The following is a 22305-nucleotide window of genomic DNA, read 5'->3' on the forward strand; positions in this document are numbered from 1 at the left end:
ATGCCTTCCAAGCACCTTTTACAAAACTTTGCTTTGGGTACCTTGAAGTCATCAGGTGAGCACATTCTTTAATTCCTTCCCTGCTACCTATCAATTCCCCCCTCCTCTAAATTCTGAGGAGCTCAGGTCTCTCCTGCTCTCCAGCATCTGCACTGTGAGCACCTTGCCATCCACACCCCCAGACTCTTCTGGCAACCACTACTCTTTTTACTTCAATCTCTCTTTTCTACCAACATCCCCCCATCTTGTGCCTGCCACTCACTCTTAACATAGAAACATATACTCAGCTATCTTCCAAGTGAAAGCAAAAACATTCAAACTCAAAACATCAATATTTTATTGAGTACGAAACACCCTCTCTGTTAGCTCTGTAAAGGACAAGTCCACCTTGCTCTCTGTCTCTTTTAGTTCACTCTTACTTTGACTTCCAGTCCCACCTGCTCTGAAAAGACTCTGATGAGTTCTTGATTACTCACATTTCACCAGAGCTGGTAGATACTTCCAGGTTCATATCTCACTAGATCTCTCTGGCATTTAATCCAAGTTGCCATGACCTCCACTTAAAAGTCTCTTGCATTGACTCCCTTGGCATTTTTCTCTTGAGGTCTTCATCCTTCCTTTCTGGCCTCTCGTTACCACATTTATAGATTTCTGGATAAACTTTGGTGTGACTCAAGGATTATATCCTTGAACCTGCACACTCCTCATTGTATTTCCCACCAAAGCCCATGGTTTCTGATATTCTAATGACCCCATGATAGATATTGTCTCTTTAAGCTTTTTCCTGACCTCCAGACTTATATTTCCCATCATGGTTGAACATGATGGTTCCCATCATGGCTTTATTGCATTTTACTCCAGACCTACTTTGCCTCCCCCAGTGATTCTCAAAAAACAAAAACAAAAACACTGAGAAACACCTAAAACATCTCAGACGGTTTCCTGTCACAAGCTTTGTCCTGATCTCAGCATGTTTCTGTCTGTTACTAAGTCTTACTTTCTGCTTAGGTGACATTCTCTCTAATCCATAATTTCTTCTTTGTCATTTAGCGTTAGTCTCAGGCCATATTCCTTCCCCTTTTGATCATCCTAACAGTCTCCCACAGATGGTGTCTGTTTCTTCTCTGACTCCCTTCACTGCAGTGCTCTCTGCTACTGCCATAGGAGGACCTTCTGAATCATGAAGCTGCCCGCATGACTCTTCTGTTTGAAAGCTGTCATGGTTCACCAGAGCTCTCAGGGTTATTCCGGACTCTTCTCATTACTCTGTTTAATGTTTCCTGTGGTGTGGGATTCCAGGAATACTGAAGGAAAGGAAGAGAGGGGTTCTGTTCACTATCAATCTTACCAGAGGTAGATAACACCACACAGTGCTTCTCAGAGTTATTTGGTTAAGGAATCTTTTTTTCTTTTTTCCCCAAGATAATGTCAGAGTTCTTAGAGTCCATGTAACACATTTTGGAACATCCCCTTCCAATTTTATTTCCTGACACTTGCCCTTACTCACTGTACTCTAGCCAAATGGAGACCGTTGAGGTTCCCAGAAAATATGATACTCCCCCGTCACCTGTGTGCCTTACACAGGTCTTCCCTTTGCCTAGAGTATCTTTCCCTGAGTTATTCATCTAAATAGCTCCTGTTTTTTCAGGATGAGCATCACTGCCTCTGAGTGTTCTTCCTTGCTTTCCTTCCTCTTCTGTATCTGATTTTGAATTTCCTCCTCTGTGCACCCGTTAAACTCATAGTATATACAGTATCTATCCACATCCAAATGTATGACTGTGTCCTGCTTGACTTTTGTGTCCTGGGAATCTAGATATTGCCTAGCACAAAGTAGATGTTCAGTAACTGTTTGCCGAATTCACAAATGAGTTAATAGATCAGATTGGAGAAGATGAAAATCTGACCCAAGGGGACATCCTTGTGGAAAGGTTTGTGATCAGGGCAATGGCTGAAACCAGCTGTGCATGTCTCAGAAAGCTGCATCCTTCTGGAATGGAAGGAGAGGAATTAGAGAGGGTTTAGGATGTTCTGGAGACAGAAGAGAGGGAACAAGTGCAGGAGCTAGACTGGTTCCTGGCTTCTCTGGTAATACATAACAGATAATTTGACAGAATGAGATTTTTACATGGCTTTTTCCTGATGATAAAAGCTGTATATAGTTCATTGTAGAAAATTCAGAGGTCATGGAAAAGCACCGGGAAGGAAAAATAATCCCATTGCTCAGAAAGGATCTTTGTTAAGATTTAAGGTGAAGTTCTAGGTCAGACTCAACAAAATTCAATCGTAGTGTGATACTAATTTGAGGTATGGTTTTCTTTATTTAATGATATGCTGTAATCATTTTTCTAGGTCATTTTATATCCTTACACAACTTGATTTTTTTATAAGCTGAGTGCATTCTATTGTATGCTACCTTTAACTTCAGTTTAATGACTAATTATTGTTGAACTTTAGGCTGTTTAAAAATTTTTACTGCTTTAAATAACATTGTGATGAATATATTTATACATAAGAAATTGCTGTGTCAAAGAGTTTGTTTATTCTGATGGTTTTGATTTGTACCACCAACCTGTCCTCTAGACAGATGATGTCAATTTGTACTTTAATAAACAAGATATGAGAATTATATTTTTCACTTAATCTCATCAACTGGATTCCAAGAAAAATCCTGTGCTATTTGTGAGATGAAAATGTTATCTCCTTTACTTCAGTGGTTTTTGTTATTAATGATACTGTAAACTTACTCAATTATCTTTTTAACCATTTGTATTTATTTCTTTATAAATTGTCATTTGCCCATTTGTACTGGGATATATATTTTGATTTTACTGATGAAGATGTAATGAGGTTTAACCTTTAAATTATATTTTGAAACACAAATTACTGCTATTAAAATCATTAATGATAAATATTACAGGTGTTCTGAATCTACAAAATTAGATATCAATGAGTTCTTAATAATAAATGGATGACAGTCATTTAAATCTTTGCAGTTCTCAGGAACGAAAATGTAGAACTTTTGATCAGATTATCACTGCCCCTTCATCTGGGTTCTCAGAATATATTTTAAATCACACTGTGTGCATCTTTGTGTGTGCATCTTAGTGAAAGACCATAGGCTTGGATTCAAAAAAGAGCTGAGTTAGAATTCTTGCTCCATTTCTATGAGTTTGTGAATTTGAAACTCAACCTCCTTGAACTTGTTTTCTTTTTCTGTAAAAGTGGGTGAACAAATCTTTGACATTGGGTTAGTGTTTAAAAATGAAGTGAGATACAAGAGAGAAATCTAGATTAGTAGTTAGAACGTAGTGGATGTACTATAATGAATCTAACAATTGATACTATATCCTGATTGTTTACTCTATATGGTCTGGACTAAAAAGTTATGTATAAGCTTTGTGAGGAGCAGCTGAATGGCATAAGGGACTAACTAGTTGAGTCACAATGGGAAATGTTGAAGACTGATTTCTAGGAGTCTGTGAGGTGACTGAGCCTCTGAGATTGAAATGAGCATGCAGACCATTCCATTCAGATCCTGTGCCCTTGCCATATCTCATATATTTTATTTTTTAAATTTATTATTTAATTTTTAAAAAAAATTTTTTGGCTGCATGGCATAGCATGTGGGATCTTAGTTCCCTAACCAGGGATCAAGGCTACATCCCCTTCATTGGAGGCATGGAGTTTTAACCACTGGACTGCCAGGGAAGTCCCGGCTCACATATTTTAAACCAACTTATTATATATTTTCTAACCTGACTTCTCTGCCTAATAATCTAGTTTCTATGAGCAGTGTCACTTTGGATCTGTCTCTGTTTCCATCCTCTTAGTTAATTCTCTTGGGCTTTTTGAAATGTTTCTTAGTGTCTCCCCCTTTCTGTTGCCATTTCTGCTCCCTCATTGAGGCCCTCATCAATTTTGATCTGGATAAATGTAGCTGCCGGCTGGTGGGTGGCTCTGACTTTAGTCTCTCCCAACTGCAGCCCATTTGTGAAGTGATTCTTCATCATCTACCACACCAAATCCAAGCCCTCTTGTTCTTTTAAAGCCCTCTCTAATTTGGCTGCGATATGCACATTCAGTTCAGTTCAGTTCAGTCGCTCATCATGTCCGACTCTTTGTGACCCCATGGACTGCAGCATGCCAGGCCTCCTTGTCCATCACCAACTCCTGTAGCTTGCTCAAACTCATGTCCATTGAGTTGGTGATGCCACCCAACCATCTTATCCTCTGTCATCCCCTCATTCTCCCACCTTCAATCTTTCCCAGCATCAGGGTTTTTTTCCAATGAGTCAGTTCTTCACATCAGGTGGCCCAAGTATTGGAGTTTCAGCTTCAGCATCAGTCCTTCCAATGAATATTCAGGACTGATTTCCTTTAGGATTGACTGGTTGTATCTCCTTGCAGTCCAAGGAGACTTATCTAACACCACAGTTCAAAAGCATCAGTTCTTCGGTGCTCAGCTTTCTTTATAGTCCAACTCTCACATCCATACATGACTTTGTATACAACTCTCATATCCATACAAACCACAACTTTGACTAGATGGACCTTTGTTGGCAAAGTAACGTCTCTGCTTTTTATCTGATATGCACATTTCCAATATGCACATGTTTGATGGTAACTCCTCATACTATCCAACATGCCCTTTTTGTCCTGCAGAACACAAATCATACTTGTTTTTGACCTCCCCACCTCCACCCTGGTGCTCTTTTTTTCCACTCCCATCAGCCTATCAATATCCTGACCACTCTTCAGGACTTAGCTTGAGATCTTTTCTCCGTGAGTCTTTCTCACATCTATCTCTTCTCTGAATTTCTGTTCCCAGATAATTGGTATCATGTTTAGGGTTAATGCTTTTGTGTGTGTTGGTTTTCCCTCTACAGCCCTGCTGTGAAAACTCTGGATGGAATGCTTAACTATAAACATCTCTAGCCTTCCCAGTGCCTGCCCAGATCTGGCTCAGCAGATCCACAGAACCCTCTGTCAGTGCTGTGAAGAGGATGTGGCCACCACGAGGCAGCCACTGAAATCTGGGCTCTTTGTGCCTCTGAGCCTTCACTTAAACTCTTGCTGCTGGGAATGCTTTCTTCCTCTAGCACTTCCCTGTGCAGTCCTGGAAGATCTAATAATCTTTCTTTCAAGCAGTAGCTCTGTTTCTCTTTATAGATCTCATGATTTTTTCCCAGTGTATAATGGTCTCTGCCCTTATGTCATATAGCACAAATCATCAACTCTTTTTTCAACTTAACCATATGCTATTGGTTATTGTAACATCAGTGCTTCTTGTTTGGTAAACTGTGAGCATATCCTGCTTTGAGGATCCTGGGCCCTGTTTTCAGGCTGGGGTTATTCCTTAGGTTCCCCCTTCCACTCCTGGTCCTGGGAATTCCTCAGCTTTTCTCTTCTCTTTGCAATAACCCCCACCCACTTTATATCTTGGGTTCTCCTACTACTTGCTGAGGAGTTAGCTCCTGGTATCAGTGCACACAAACATATAGATTCTTTATACTTTTAGGATCCAGCTGATAACTAAAGAAAATATGAAGTTGGGGGAAATACACGGGATACCCTTGTATTTATTATATGAATATAATAAATAAGCTAAGAAATACAAGATATAATCATTATACTTATAACATCTTGCTTATAATTTTGGGTGTTTTTTTGCTCGCTGGGTCCTAGAAATCCTGCTTGTCTCTAGCATTTGTCTTATAATTGAATAATTTAGTTATCACCACAGTGATCCACTGTATATCAGGTACTGAACTGGGAGCTAGTGATGAGTCAAACAATTCTTGCCATTAACCTATAAGTATGCTGAAATCCTTGTGTTGGAAAAATACCAAGTGCTCTTTAAACCCCTTCATTTATTCAGAGTCTGCAACCTAGGTCCTTAAGTTACATTTTTCCATGAAGCTCTTCGGTCCTAAAACTATAATTAGAAGGAGAATAATAGGCTTTAACTAGAATTCCATAGTTGCAACTTCAGTGTGACTATAAAGTGATGACACTGATATTTTAATAAGAATGGTACAAGCTATACACAAACATGAGATTTATCATTTTAAGTAATTCTCTTGAGAGGATACACATTCATTTTACTGATGTTGCTCTTGCTAAAAACACATTTAGCATCTTTTTCGATATTGTTTCCAAACCCATTTGATCACCATTTAGCAAATTATTCCCAACACATTTTAGCTTCACCTAATTTTGTGTCCTAAATAGTAGACTCTAGTTTAATCATAAATCTTATTTTTCAGATTCAGCTTAGAATAACTTTTAGCCTTTTCCAAAACATATACATACATACCTCCCAGTTGGTAAAGATTTGGCACTTTAGGACAGATCTCCCCAAAAATGTGCTTTTGTTTCCAAAAACAGACCTTCAAATGTAATTCTCAGTAGGTTCTGAGCAAGGGCAGAATAATTAGAATTATATAAAGCTTCCCACAGGGACCATTTTGATTGACAACAACAACACCAGGTTAGGATGGGTTACCTGGAAATAGACTTTTGAGATGTAAGATCACTTTCAGAGTGGTATACTGGGTAATACTCTTGGGAAATACAGTCTTGGAAAGTTAGAAAAGTAGGATTCAATAGAGGGGAGAAACTGACCCTCAGTGCAGTTGTTACATGGAAGTAAGAATTTAGGATTCTGAAAAACCATAAAAATTGTTCTATTCCAATAGGTCCCATGATCTGAATGTCCTTCTAATTGTACAAAAGACCAAGACAACTTAGTAAGGAATGCTATTTCATGAATACAATATAAATTGATGATCTGCCAGTAAGCTTCTCGTATGATAGTTGTAGGCCTACTACTGCAAATAGAATTACACCATTTAATAAAATGGCCAAAAAAGGGCATCCAGTTAGGGAATCCCAATGTAATTTACATTTCTTAAATAGATTGTAATTATATTATAATTACAGGAATTATTTCCTAGTTTCCCTACTTAATTCAAATCAGCCCAATTTCATCATTTGAAGTATATTTTGATTAACATTGAATCTACACTAGCAGGTTTATATGGAGAAAGGAATCCATGCTAATCAATTAAATCAGACTCAATCAATGCCAGAAGAGTAAGGGGCAGCTGAATTCTTGCCTTGGAGTTAGCATTTCAGTAAAATTCTTAGCCTTGACTGATGCTTGCTACTTCTTTGTCCAAATAGGAGCTGAAAGAATAAATGAATGTAAGTACATTGTTTTATTAGCTTCAGTTTACTCTCAAACAAGAAAGAGAACCTTGGAAGTTCAGCCTGCACTTTTAGACTGTGTAGGTAAGATTCTGTGTTAGAACATGTTGGGCTAAATGATCTGATAAATCAGGGTTTTGTCTGGACTGCAGGCTCTTCCACCATCTACATCTTCATCTTCAGGTCCCCTTCTAGCTAGGTCCCCTGTGCTTCCACATAACTGCATACACCTCTTTTGCAACATTTAGGCATCTGTGTGCATGTTTATCTCCCCCATCGGATTATAAGCTACTCAGCAGAAACAGTTTCCGGCTACCTTAATTAGGTAATAGGAGCTTTAATATCATCACTTTGTAGATGAGAAGGAAACAGTAGAACTTGTTCAAAGTCTCGTGGCTATTCAGAGATGAAGCCAGGATTTAAACTTACAAAAGTATAACTCTCCTCATGCCTGTCTGTGAAGTGCTCTGCCCTAATCATGTCTGTATCTCCATTAATGAGAAAGCACCTAACCCATATGAACCCAAGTCTCCTACATTGCAGGTGGATTCTTTACCATCCAAGCCACCTGTTTACATCCCCCCAGTGAACTGATACCTGATAGTTTTTAGCTCTCCAAGTAATTCAGTGGCTTGTGTAATAGACTTCTCTTTATCGAGGAATGTAGAATTTTTTGTCTTAACCAAGGCTATACCCAACATAGACAATCCAGCAATATCCTCCAGCCCTTGTCTAACTGCTGAGACATAGAGACTATGATTGACTTTCAGGAAGTACCCTTCCAACCTGTAATGGGATCCCTCCCTTCCTTTTCTTTAGAGTTGGAAATTTCAGGAGAGAGACTTCCTTTGGGAGAAGAAGGCAGGTAAAAATGTAACTAGTTATTTGGTACCTGCATTCCACTTGGCCTTTCAAATCATTCATTTACATTTTTTAAAATTCTTTTTCGCTATTGGGAAGATTACCAAATGACCACCATGCTAAGAATGATCCCTGACACGTTGTTGGGAGAGCATGTGAATAGGGAGTGGTCACGTTAGTTCTCTAGTATAAATTTTGCTGTCTAGACTCCTGACCTGATATTGAGTGGAGCTCAATTGATATTGAGTGGGGCTGAGTCCAAGATGAATAAAAGTACCAGAATCCTGAGAAATAAGTTGTTATACAAACTGTTGGTAGCCTAAAGGATTCCCAAATCTACCTGCTCTTATCATGGTCACTAAGGACACTTGAGTGGAATACCTCAAGTCTTGGGTGGAATCACCTGGATAGAGCAGTCAACTGGTCTATCATAGTGTGACAGTATTTTAAGATAAAGAGATAGCAGCCAATTGATTTCCCATTGAAACTAGACTCATTGGGCTGCAGATCACATTGGTGCAATGGTTTTTCTGCCAGATTGCTATAGGACATACTGAACTTCTTAGTTTAGTTTTCTATTTCATTATCATTGCATTTTATGCTGCTTAGGTAGCAGGACTTCATGACAGCTTATAAGGCTGATTGAGATCTTTGGGCATCTGTTGGTTTCTCTGGCACAGGCTGCCATATAACCCCACACAACCTCAGTCCTCTACAAAGGCATTATGCCATCCGGATTGCACTGCCCCACTGTGTCTGTCACAGTGTCTAAATTATTTGCCTACTCTCTTTGTATGTCAAAGAGGATGAGGGCTGAACCAGGATGAAGGATGTATTACAGAAACATAGGAATTATTTCCTAAATGACAATTTCTAGGACTTCTTAATATTTCTAACCTTTTTAGTTGAAGGTAATTCCCTGATGTATAAAAGCATATCCTGACACTAACTTACAAATGTTTTATACATTATGGTACAAAATAGGGCCTTGGCATAGACTATTCCCTGGAAAAAGAAAATGCATGTTTAGATCGAAGACATCGATGGAAACAAGATATTCAACAAAGACATTGTATAAGTTTCCAATGGTTGCTGTGACAAATTATCACAAATTTAATGACTTAAAGCAGCAGAGATTTATTATCTTATAGTTCTGAAGGTCAGAATTCTGAAATAGGACTTATGGGGCTAAGATCAAAGTATTGGTAGCGCTTCATTCCTTCTGTAGGCTTCATGAGCGAATCCATTCCTTGCCTTGCCTAGCTTCAAGAGGCAGACCACTGTCCTTGGCTCATGGCAACATCCCCTTGACCTGTACTTCTATCATCATCATCATCCTCACATCTCCTTCTCTATCTCTACCCCTCCTGCTAACCTTGTGACTGCATTTGGCTTACCGAGATAATTCAAAATAATCTATCTGAAGATCTTGAACTACATCTGTAAAGTCCCTTTTGCCACTATATGGTGACATATTTATGGAGGTGCTGGGGATTATGGATGTCTTCAGGAGGTTATTTTTTTCTGTCTACCATGGATACTATTGCTTCTGGTGTTAAATAAAACTTTTAGTTATGGAGATAAAAGATATGATTGTTTGCATTCCCAAAAGACAGAATGAAGATCATTAGTAAAATCGCTCAGTCATTTCACTCTCTATGTCTTGTTGCCTGTTGTCCAACATCTTCAGTGACTGATGATATATTGACACTTTTTTGTGTACACTTGCTTGCTTATCTTTCTCTTTTCTTAGCTATGAACAATAATTAAGTACTGCACTGTCCACATGTGAATGCATAAGCCCTACAAGAACATTATTACAGGGGCAAAAGTGAACTCCCTTCTACATGCATAATGATTTGATGCCTGTCTTTGAGCTGTTCTTCAGAAATTAAGACCTGCCCCCCTCAGGCTGAGGATTGCGACTACATGCTGACCACAAGTAGATAGACCCCAGACTGATTGGAATGAGAAGGTTAATGATTAAGATTTTGGAAACATCACCACCATCCTATTATCTCACCACCAACCAAGCAGGAAAAAAAAAAGTTCGTGAGGTGCAATCCTTACCCCAACTGTTGCTTTTTAAAACCATTACTTGAAAACCATTGTGGAGTTTGGGTCTTTGAGCATTAGCTGCCCATTCTCCTAGCTTGACACCCTTCAATAAATGTTGGGCTTTCCTTAATCATTTGAAGGAAAAAAAAAAGCTCCCTTCTGAAGCCTTTTGATGGTAGCATCTGTGGTAGCCAAGAGATCCTACAGCTTCAGATTTCTCCAGTCTTGGAAATTGTTTAGGTTAGAAATAGTTGCCTTTCATCCTCAGGCTCATAGCTGAGAAGAATCCTGTCAGATTAGGTTAGAGTTTCTGGAATTGTCAGAGCATGTTACTTTATAGTGACTCTTCCATTCCTAGAATATCTTAATCTTGTGTATCTCTACTCATTTATTTCACAGCTCTAGGCAGAATGTGAAGCTGCTCAGTTGTGTCCGACTCTTTGTGACCCCATGGACTGTAGCCCACCAGGCTCCTCCATCCATGGGATTTTCCAGGCAAGAATACTGGAGTGGGTTGCCATTTCCTTCTCCAGGAGATCTTCCTGACCCAGGGATTGAACCTGGGTCTCCTGCATTTGTAGGCAGATGTTTTACTCTCTGAGCTACCAGGGAAGTCAACCCTAGGCAGAATAGAAGCTGGTTAAAATCTCAAATATCTTGTTTTTTTTTAATAAATGAATTTTAAAGTTCTAGTTACATTGATGACACAAAAATATAAAAATCAACATATACATATATATGAGAATGTTCTAATTATATATGTAGTAATTGTACACTTCAATAAGACTGAATGATTCATAGCAATTATCAGAAAGAAGCACAAATATGAATCTTAAATCTTCTAAAAGATCTTTATGTTTTCCCTTAAGGGAAAACTGAGTTTGTTTTTGCTAAGTAGTATTTTCTTTTTTATTTTATATTATATCAGATTTATATAATTTACAGTTTTCAAGATGTTCATCAAATATCTCATTTTCAAAAATCTAAGTATTAATTTCCCCTCTCTAAATTATGAAAGTTCTCTAGCATATTTACGGTTTAGAGTAGTAAGAAATGGAATGCAATGCAGTATGTGGCATTCTCCATTATTCAAAGGTCTTTCCTCAAGCAGAAGCTTTGGATACTTTGTGATTTTGTGGTAGAGTGTTTAAAACCATTCTTTGGTTTTCCCATTTGTAAAGTGAAGAGCACTGTTTTTGTTTGTTTTTTAGAATAATAATTTGAGCAAGTTCATGAGGAGAAAATTGCAGTAATAATCAGCTGTTTCAACCTGCTTTCAAAAAAATGAAAGAATAATCAAAAATGGATTTACTGTGTCCACCATACAGATTCTTTGAAAGCTAAGAGATCTGGAGTCTGGTCCAGGTAGAAGATGATTCACCAGCAAACAATTTAGAATGTTCTGTGGTTTGTTCTCTGATGGCAGTAAGGACTAAGTGCTAAGATAGTGTCAAAGCCAAAATGCCTCATTTTTCTGAGTGAGCAAAGGAAAACTTCAGAGAAGTGGTTTATTGGAAATGTCTTTAAGTCTTTTTTACTATTTCAGATACGGATGTTACTGTAGAAGGATGCTGTGGATTGACAAGTCAGCCAGAGGGGTGAGTCGGAACATTTTATTTTTCTCAAATAGATCATAAAGCTGTTACAGACATGATAAAGAAGTGATACAAGATTCTAAATATATGGACATGTTTTGAGAGTATCATTCTGCTAAAAGTGGAACAGCTGATAAGCTTATGCCTATTTTTGCTGGCAGGTTCATCATTTATAGGCAGTAAAGAAAGAAAAATGTTAGTGAGATAGCTTGTCCAATTTGAAAAATTTTCCAACTTTGCAGAAGAAATTTATCAGATGATTTGATGACTGCAGTTTTGCTCAGTAATAAACCACAGACTCAAGTGTCAGTCGAACCTAGATTCAAATCCAAGACATACCATTTACTCGCTGAACTACCTTGAACAACTTAGTTCTTTGAGTCCTCAATTTTTCACTTGTGTAATAAGGAAAATATTAATTCAGATAACATAGAATTGCTGTCAGGCTTAAACAAGATAGTGCTTATCAAGTGCTTAGGTCACAGTAGGCACACAAAAGTTTATTATTATTATGAGTAGAAATAACTTTAGAAAGGGATAAATAAATGAAGCCTGCATAGACCCTTCTTGCTAAGCTGTCTTCCGCAAGAACATTACCTAATTTTGCAACCTAGATGCCTGGCATAAAAAAGGAAAAACTGTCTTTTAGGAATCAGAATCAATTATCTGTTAATAAGACCAGACTAACATGTATTTTAACCCTTCTGCCACAAATTAATCTGAAACTTTGCTAATAAAATTTGATTTTTTCCCCTTCTTTTAAAACTTGCTGTGAATTGCATCTAAATTTACGTTAAGTTGGCTATCAAAATCTTCTGCTTTTATTACAAAAGACTCTTGTAGCAGAGGGAGACAGTTTAAATGCATGAGGAATGAAGTAGAATAATGATTTGGGACATATATTCTGATAATTACTACTTCCTTTCCCTAAGCTCCCTTGCAATAAATGGACTGTCTTTTAAAACTTCATTAACAGGAGATTACAAATTTTAATGGGGTACAATAATTTTACCTTAATTTTAGTAATGTATTCCAGGTATCTGTTCTTCCTATTTTCCTTGAAAGATTCTCATGATTCAAAAAGTTCTTTAAGAATTGAAGTACTATATAGCATTGGTACCAAATGCTTTTATATTTTAGTTCTCATGTAAGAGATTATTAAACCTTTAATACTGCAAGTGAATCAACAGATGAGTTTGTTCTTACACAAAAGCAAATTCTTTTTATCAACTTTTAAATTTTTAATAGAAATTAAGGCTTTCTCTGCAGTACATGTGGTTTAGTGGATAATGCACTAAGAAAATCTGGCAACCAATGCTTTAACCAGACCTAAGTGCCTAAATTGCCTGGGCTATAATTCAAGAAAACATTTGGGTCATTTTAACATTTAACAAAAAAAATCACATCAGCAATGAATAGGCTTTCATGCTGAAAATGGCAGCTGTCCAATTCAGAGACCATCAAGGACAAAATGTTGATCTTTCATTCACTGGTCTGGCAACTAACCTTTGTAACAGTGACTTTTTTTTTCACTTTTTCTGAACATGTTTCATATTCAGTGATGTTTTTAAACCTCTGAATTTGAGGAATGTTAATATACTGAAGCAACTAAGTAAACAGATTATGCAATTTTATGCAAAATCCTTTTCCAAAGTTTCAGAAAGAGCCAAAAAGCTTTTCTGGAACAGTCTTGGGTTTAGAAGTAACTTCTAAGTAGGAACACAGAAATTTCCTCCGCAAGAGAAGTTGTCCTTTAAAACTGTCAAGAATAAACAAACAACAACAATTATTCTCTGGTTCTTGCTTCCTCAAACTCTAATAGTTCTGCAGATTGGTCCTATGAGACACGAGAAGCCTCTGCATTTTCTCTAAGTAAGAAGTTTCGGATTTAACTTCATACTTGAAATTGTTCTTCCTGTCTCATCATGTTATCAATTATACCCTGAGACATTTTTCAGCTTCTGTTTAATTGATTCCCATACTCTTCTATAGAGACTGTCACTGATGATCAATTTCTCCAGAGTTTAGAGTTTAATTTAAAATAATTTTTTTTTTTTGCAATTTTCAATGGAGGATGAGTAGGGGAGATGAAGAAAGTGGCAACCCACTCCAGTAGTCTTCCCTGGGAAATCCCATGGAGAGAAGAGGCTGGCGGGCTATAGTCCATGGGGTCATGAAAGAGTCAGACACGACTTAGCGACTAAACAACAACAATGGGTAGGACAGGATAACATTTTATAATATGTTATTGGGAATCCCTACTTCAATATTATTTTATATCCAGCTGATCCAAGAGTTGAAGATGTGACATTTTTAGCTTTGGGGATATTTATGTACTTTGGGGTTACTATGTACTTCAAAGTACTAGCTTGGCAAAATGACAAATTAAGATATTAAATAATTTTTAAAAAAAGAACTAGCAGGTTCATTTAGCTTTTTCTCAGCCAGTTCATTGACCCTCAGGAGTTATACCTGTGGAGATATTAGGTGGCACATTGCTTTAGAATAATCTTGCCTTGTTCTCCATTCCCTTTCCTCTCAGCCAGTCTGAGGACCCTGTGTCTCCTGTGACCTCAGAGCATCCATTCTCTGAAATCATTTTCTGCTTCTGCTGGGAAGTATGATATGGAGGGAGTTCTGGTATATCATACAGGGACTTGCAGTTAGACAAGTTGGAATTTCCTTGATTTTTCTCATGGTAAAATGAGTGTCTTGGAGGAAAAATGTTTCTCTTACCCTCTTAGTCTGGTACTTGGGGACTGCAAATTAAACTAACAAAAGGCAGATTAACAAGAAGAAAAAGCACACAACTTTATTAATTTTTACATGCACAGAAGTTCACAGAAAAAAAATGGAACTCAAAGAAGTGGTTATACTCAGGGGCTTATATATCCTTGTAGCAAAAAAAGGGGATTTGGGCTTAAAGGGTCAATGAATTGTGGGGGAGTGACTAGGAAATACATGGGGCAACTGATGGAAAATAGGGGTTATTTTAGTGAGGTTTATTTATGCAAAAACATTTTGATGTCAGCTGCCCCTTCTTCAGTGAGAATTTTGCTCTTCTCTTTTAGGGGGAGGAGGTGAGAAATGAGGGGGCCTGAAATGGGAGGTACCTTCCTCAAAGGGAAACTTACGCCCTGCTTTGTGGCAGATGAGAGGAGGGCAGAGAACTCTTCTGCATCTGTTGATTCTCAGTTGCCTTCAGCTCAATATAATACTTATGCCAAAGTGGCATGTTTTAGGGTGGCCTATTTGGTGCCTGTCATGAGACTAATTGTAGGTGGCTCTTCAATAGATGTCAAATTCCTTCCCATTCAACCATCATTTCACTGCCCCCATTCATTGCTTCTCACATCTTTCTCTCTTGGCTCAGATAACTTCCTCAGTGTCCTTGTCTGGTTTCCTCATTTCTGTGATCTGATTTTTCTGACATTGAATCCTACCCTTCTTACCCCACTTGTATCCACAAATGAACTTGACTTTCTCTTCCTTAACTGGATTTGCTGGGCTTGATATGTGATCTCAGGCCACGCCTGACCATCTGGACTCCTAGGTCAGTGATGCCCACCCATTTCTGCAGCTGTCATTCAATATAGATTACAAAGTCAAGGTCCCAGGGTTGCATCCTGTCAAAGCATCTGCATCTATGATGATATTATCACTTGATGAGAGCTTGTCAGTGAAAGCATGTTGAGATACTTTTGAAAATTATTTGACATGTATTGTCAGTCTTTGTCACCAGCATCAGTTTTTTCTTTCTAATCAAATAGCTTGCAACCAATTAAATTATGTTCAGTTCTCTCTTACTTCTCCATAATGAGTTATGACCAAGCCCTCTCAAATTTTCTTCCACGTATTTCTTACTTTAGATAGTTCTCTTCTGCCCTAGACCATTGTCACTTCACCTTATATCTGAATATTGCTTTTAGTATTTACCCATTTGATTTTTAAAGTCTCCCTCCATTCCAATTTGCCAAATTAATCTTAATATTGCTACTTTGGTATTTTGCTATCCTACTCAAATACTTTCAATGGCTCCTTATAGTCTAAAAGATAAAACAAACTTTTTTTTTTTCATGTAAGATGTTCTACAGCAGGAATCCTTTCTTTCTATCCCTATTCTTATCGCAAACTTCATTCAGAAGAATTCTTTAGCAAGGACTGATCAGTCTTCTCTCGTCACAGTTCTTAAAAACACTACATGACTCCTGGCGTTTGCATCTCGTGGCGTTTCTGCCATTTAATTTCCATTCTTCCTTCAAATCCTAAATTCAGTGCTTGCTGACCACTCTTCTGGTTGGTCTGAAATATATATAGTTTATACACATTGCCTCACATACGTAGTGAGAACACCCTCTTTGTCATTCAGAAGTGCCCCAGCTTGGAGGAAAAATGGGATGGTCACTCTACTTCTGAATCTTTCCTTTTCTATCCCAAACATAGTGATTATTTTCCTCCTCTGAAATCCACTGAGGCTTTCCTAACTAAAGCCCTGCTATAGCACATAGAATACACCATAAAAATAATGTGCCTACTATATTCTAAAGGCTTTAATACACTATCTTTAATCTATAGTCAATTAAATTTATTTTCAGATAAGAAAAATACAAAGAGCAGTTGTCCATAACTTGCTTCGCAGAGACAGTGCTAGAAGAATTTTGATTTACACTTGTGCTTGAGCCACTACAGTGTTGGCAGCTCAGCCTGGCTTTCCCTGGATTGTCCCAGTTTTAGGACTGAAAATCCCACATTGCAGGAAACCCCTGTGGTCCCTGGCAAACTGGATGGTTGTTCTTCCTCCCACCACATCTTCAAGACTTCAGCCCCCTTGAATACACAATAGACATTCCCATTGTGACTCCCTAGCTGTTAGAAATAAGCCCTTGATACACAGTCCAAGGCTTTTCCTCCATGCTTTCCTCCAAGCCTGGAATAATGCTCCACTGAAATGTCATGTTGCTTTCTCCCCAGCACTGGTTCATGAGTGTCTTTGGTTTTTACAGTGACAGTGTAATTATCTTTGAGGAAGAAATTATGTCCTTTTTGCTTTGTGTCCCCATGCTGCCAGCTCTGTGTGTGGCCTGCAGGTGATGAACACATGCTTGCTTGCTGAGTAGGAAAGCTTGATGGCCTCTTGTTTCTGAACATATGGGTTTAAATGGCAGCCTGTTAAATCCCGCTTCAGTGTTGTAAACAATCCTTTCCCTGCACCACTTTTGATGTCTCCAAAAATATCTTTCAGCACAAATAGGGCACTGCCCTGTGGCATATCTACCAAGGACACATAAGTACCATTGTGTACCACCCCCTTCCTGGCCTTTCCTGGTTTAAATGTCTATAATAGTTCTGTTCCCCTCAGCCTCCTGATACTTAGCCTGAGAGAAATCACCCCGTAGGTAATCTGCTAACCTCAACATTCATGAGAATAGAGATAGTAAATTATTGAACAGGTTTAAATTGGAGAATTTATGGAGAGTTTCTGACCCAAAGGAGGACTTGATTTACGTTCCTTTTGGGGGGTAAGCCTCCTTTGATGGTGTTTGTTTTCATGCTAAGTTTGAGGGCTGCTTTAAATGAATCCTTTCCTTCTAATATAATGCATCTCAAATAGCTTTGCTGCCTCCTTTCTCCCTCAAGTCATACCCAGGGACAAGTACAGTCACTGGCCTTCATAAAGCCTAAGGCTGCAGGGAGGTTTTCCAGTCTGTTTCTGAAACTGCAGTTCTTTCTGGCCTTTCTTTTTTTCTTGTTGTTTTATATGGAAGTGTAGTTGATTTACAATGTTGTTTTAGCTTCAGGTGTATAGCAAAGTGATTCACTTACACATACATCTATTCTTTTTCAGATTCTTTACCCATATAGGTTGTTACAGAATGTTGACTCTCAGAGAGTTCCCTATGCTGTAGAGTAGTAGGTTTTTGTTGATTATCTATTTTACATATAAGCAGTGTGTATATGTTAATCCCAACCTCCTAATTTTTTCCTTCCACTCCCCCACCTTGGAATTGCAATTCATGCCTCCTCTTTTAGGCCAATCTTTGCTCTACCTCTTGCATCCCCATAGCCAATCAGATCATCTTAGTGTATGTGGGGATTTGTGTTTGTCAACATTAGAAGTTCATTAACTTGTTAGGGATTTCATTACTGTGTCCACAAGGGTTTTATGCAACCCACCCACCCATCTATGCCTCATCAGAAATTACCAATTTCAGAGCTTGCTTCATATCAGTTAAATAATGTATATTTTGAAGCTCATCAAAAGAAAAGCCATTGTTGAAAGACGATGCAGTCAGCAATTGTCTTATTATACAAACTCTGCCTATAAGTTGAAATAATCCTCTTTATCTCTTCAAATGAAAGTGGACAAAGGCTATTAACTTTCTTTTGTCCTTATGTCCCTTCACCTATCCTTTTAAAATTTTTATTAGGTGCTTTAGTGTGTGGGTTGAAATCAATAGAGGACAAGCTATTAAAAATTATTAGTCGGCTGTGGCGCCTCACTAAATATTAAAGCAGCTTGGCAGATCAGCGCGTACCTCTAGGCATTAGGCCTGAAAGAAATAACGGTCCAGGCAAATAGATACTAGAATCCAAATATAAAATATGGCCAGTGTGCTGCTTTGGGTTTCTTTTGGCTGCTGTTGTTCACTGTTAACATTATTCTGGTTTTTGCTTTTATTAGTGTGAGGAGACGGGATGGGGAGCATTAACTGTAGGAAGGATCCCTTTTAAGGAGACATTACATCAGGAGCTAGCTATCAGAGCAACTGGGGAGAAACAGAAAACAGGTGCAGAAACAGGTGAGTGGAATATTGCTTATTACTGCTCTGTATTAAGTGCCTGGGAGAAATGGGCAATTTTGCTGGGTGCTGTGTGCCTTGTATTCTAGAAGGACTGGTAGACAACCTGTTAATGCAAACTATATGGGAAAGAATGTCAACTGAGAAGCTTAAGGCACAGGTAGGGCTGTGTAGGCAGAAAAGTTATGTTCTCAGGTGAATGAAGGAACCAGGAGCAGAGGGAGGCTGATTCTGGGGGCACATACTTGAAGCTGGAAGATTCTGTGTAGAATTAGTTCTAAGACAGGGTTGGGGTCACCAGAAAGACATGGATAAGACTGGAATACCCAGAAGTCAGAATTTGACTTTAAATCAAAATTCCTTTACCTAACATTTTTATTCTTTGTAATTTTAGATACATAAGTCAGCATGTCAAACCTCATTTCTGTTGTTGTTACTCAGTTGCTAAATTGTGTCTGACTCTTTGCAACCCTATGGACTGCAGCATGCCAGGCTCCTCTTCCACTGTCTCCTGGAGTCTGCTCAAACTCATGTCCATTGAGTTGGTGGTACTATCTAACCATCCCATTCTCTGTTGCCCCCTTCTCCTGCCCTCAATCTTTCCCAGCATCAGGGTCTTTTCCAATGAGTTGGCTCTTTGCATCAGGTGGCCAGAGTATTGGAGTAAGGAGCAAAAGAAATAGACAAACTCCAAGAATGCACCTCTAAGTTTTTCTACTTATGAAAGTTCAAGAATGAAATGGTATCTCTTGGGTCCCTGTGGGTGAAATGAGGAATTTATGGCCTGTCATTCTGTCTCCACCCCAGTTAACACTCAGACTTTTCTAAGCTCGTGTGGGGTGTGGAGCCAAAGATTACATTTTGCACCATGTTTCTTCACTGGGAAGAATTTTTTATGTTTACATTCTGCTTTACCATTTGTAACCACATTTCCAAAGTTATGGATGTTTAACTCAGTTTAACTAGTTCATAGCTTACATGACATTCCCCATTTGGAGATTCTTAAATTTTGTTTGGTTTTTGGGGAAATGAATTACATGAAGAAGTTTTCCTTAGGAAGTTATAGGACAGAGACTGTTTTTATACTTGAATAGCAATTTGGCTGAGCTTAAGGTTCTTGACTTCAGATGTTATCCTCTCCATGGTTTCGTATGTATTGTTCTGTCTTCATCCAGTCTTTCATGTGGCGGATGAGCGCTCTGAGGCTCATCTAGCTTTATTACCATTTGCATACAATTGTTGGTGTGTTTGATAGTTCTGTTTTATCTCTTAAGTATAAAAATTGCTATACAGTATAGATAACTATTTTCATTTCTAGAATAAGTAATGGAGGATGTGTATAAGGCACTAGGAATAATCTGGAGTTACAGAAAACAATAGAATCTTATACTATGAAAAGAAAGGAAAGACTGATGGAGACTGAGGGTCACACATAATAACCAGTTAGAAGAAGCCCCCTGTACTAAGTTGTACAATGTTAGACTAGCCAAGTGTCTGAAAAAGAAAGCTGAGCACCTAGAATGGTTCTTGTGAGATAAAGCTTCTGGATGATTCTATTGGTAATAAAAAGAGAAAGATATGTTATATAATGAGAAATAGTGATACACAATAAAGTAATTATAAAATTGAAGCCAAATATAACAAAGAAGAGAGGAACATTTATGTAGAAGGGGGAAGTTCCAGGGAGGGAGCTGGAGGTGGAAACAGGGTAGGGGAAGAAAGAACTGTATTTCTCTTGATACGTATGTCAGATTTTCTATCTTGTCATTGAGTTTCTGCCAAATAAATTGAGAGGCAAGAGCTCTTGGGTGGAAGCTGTTCTGAGTGTTATTAGACTCAAGGGAGCACCACATAGGAGTTAACTGAAAAGTACTCTTTCTGGTAGATCTTCAACCCTTTTAGTAGTAAACTTTATGAGGCCTCATCACTAGCCAAAGCACAATTTGGAGACAGGTCAACATCTTGTGATATTTTTCTTTTATCCTTTCATTTAGAATGTCACAAAACAAACCAAAGTGTGTCGTTAGTTGAGAAATTCTTTCAATCTGCCAAGTTAGCTTTAAAAGTTAACCAAGAAACATTTCCTTCAGTTATCTCTGATTATTCTTTTTTTTTTTTCCTTTCTTGATTTCCACATTTACCTTACTCTCTCTCATTCTATTTATTTGCCTTTCCCCCTGCTTTACAGGAGATCATCTTGAATTTTAATTCTAGTATCTAACTTACATTTATTTAGAATCCTTTCTTATTTCAACTTGTTCCCTATTTTTTCTTATACTTTTGTATATTATTTCTCTTTATGGTTTTCTGTTCCTTTTTCATGGAATGTGATATTTTTTCACTGAGGACAAAGTAGACTTCAAAGTTTGACTATTTTCCTTAATAACTTATCCTCAAAAATGTATCATTTCAGTGAATCTTCCAGTGCCTTTATTAATTGGAATAAGCTAAACTGTACTTTTAATAACAAACACGTCCCCATTTTGGGGGCCTCATAGCCAAGTTCACTTCTCATTTCACTGGCTTAACTGTGGAGTTTACTTCTCACTCATTCAGAGTTCACTGCAGATGGGGTCTTTCTCCAAGTGCTTGTCTTCCATGCGGAACTCACTTCCTGACACAGTGAAGTGACCGTGGTCCGAACTAGTTCCCCAGCAGGGCAAGACTCAATGCTCAGTCTGGGGCTGGGGCTGCAGGTGCAGAGAATTCACAAGTGAATTATGACTTGAAGTCATGGTGAAGAAAGCAGGACTGGAAATACAAGAAGTTCTTAGGTATCGGGAATAAAATCTGAACCTTGTGATAAAACACAAGGTTTTCAGGGTGCCCGCATGGCTGCATTTATACTTTATCAGGGAAATTATCAACACTGGTTAAACATGTTGAAAAAACTGAAGAACCTAGAAGAGAAGACGGCTGAAGTTTTATTTGGTTACAGAATAATAATACTGAGAGTGGTCATTTGTATGGCTACTTGGCTACATCTTTTTGCTGTATAGCAAAATAAACACTATGCATCTCCTCAAATTAAGTCATGTTAACTGTGTAAGCTGTCTTTCATTAAACATCCCACAAGTAGAGTCTCAGGGTTGACAGTTCAACAAATTGAAGTGAACATTGACATATATCATTCATTTTGTCACTGACTCACAGTGTTTTGTCTTCCAAGTTTTGCATGAACAGCATTTGTTTTCTCTTCCCAGATACACCAGAAACAAACTAAAGAAAAGTTACATCTTTCTTTTGTATTCTTACCTGATACCTGCTGCTAAGTCGCTTCAGTTGTGTCTGACTCTGTGCGACCCCATAGATGGCAGCCCACCAGGCTCCCCCGTCCCTGGGATTTTCCAGGTAAGAACACTGGAGTGGGTTGCCATTTCCTTCTCCAATGCATGAAAGTGAAAAATGAAAGTGAAGTCGCTCAGTCCTGTCCGACTCTTAGCGACCTCATGGACTGCAGCCTACCAGGCTCCTCTGTCCATGGGATTTTCCAGGCAAGAGCACTGGAGTGGGGTGTCATTACCTTCTCTGACCTGATACCTAGCAGCCTCTGAAATACATATCCAATAAACAAAATAACACAGATAACAAGAATTAATTTTATTGTTTGTACTTTGTTTCTTTTATAAATAATTTTAACATCCCTCTTGAAAAGTCAAAATAAACATTTTCTTAATAATATATATTAGTTAATAGAGTATTTTTTGATGCAAAACATCAAAATAGACTTCAGATATTATTCATTCTAGTTCCTAGATTCTGTCTGGATTGAGTTGTAT

At 38.1% G+C, this 22305-nt stretch overlaps 1 long non-coding RNA gene across 1 annotated transcript in view; it reads left to right on the forward strand.

Moving 5' to 3' along the window:
* Positions 1-21786, forward strand: part of LOC133049278 (uncharacterized) — a 150552-nt gene extending 128766 nt beyond the window's left edge. The window contains exons 3-4 of the long non-coding RNA XR_009691279.1: positions 11678-11729; positions 21730-21786. This is a non-coding gene — a long non-coding RNA (uncharacterized LOC133049278). The remainder of the gene's footprint in view (positions 1-11677; positions 11730-21729) is intronic.
* The last annotated feature ends 519 nt before the right edge of the window (positions 21787-22305 follow it).

The sequence above is a fragment of the Dama dama genome, chromosome 30 (assembly GCF_033118175.1).
Source record: "Dama dama isolate Ldn47 chromosome 30, ASM3311817v1, whole genome shotgun sequence".
NCBI lineage: Eukaryota > Metazoa > Chordata > Mammalia > Artiodactyla > Cervidae > Dama > Dama dama.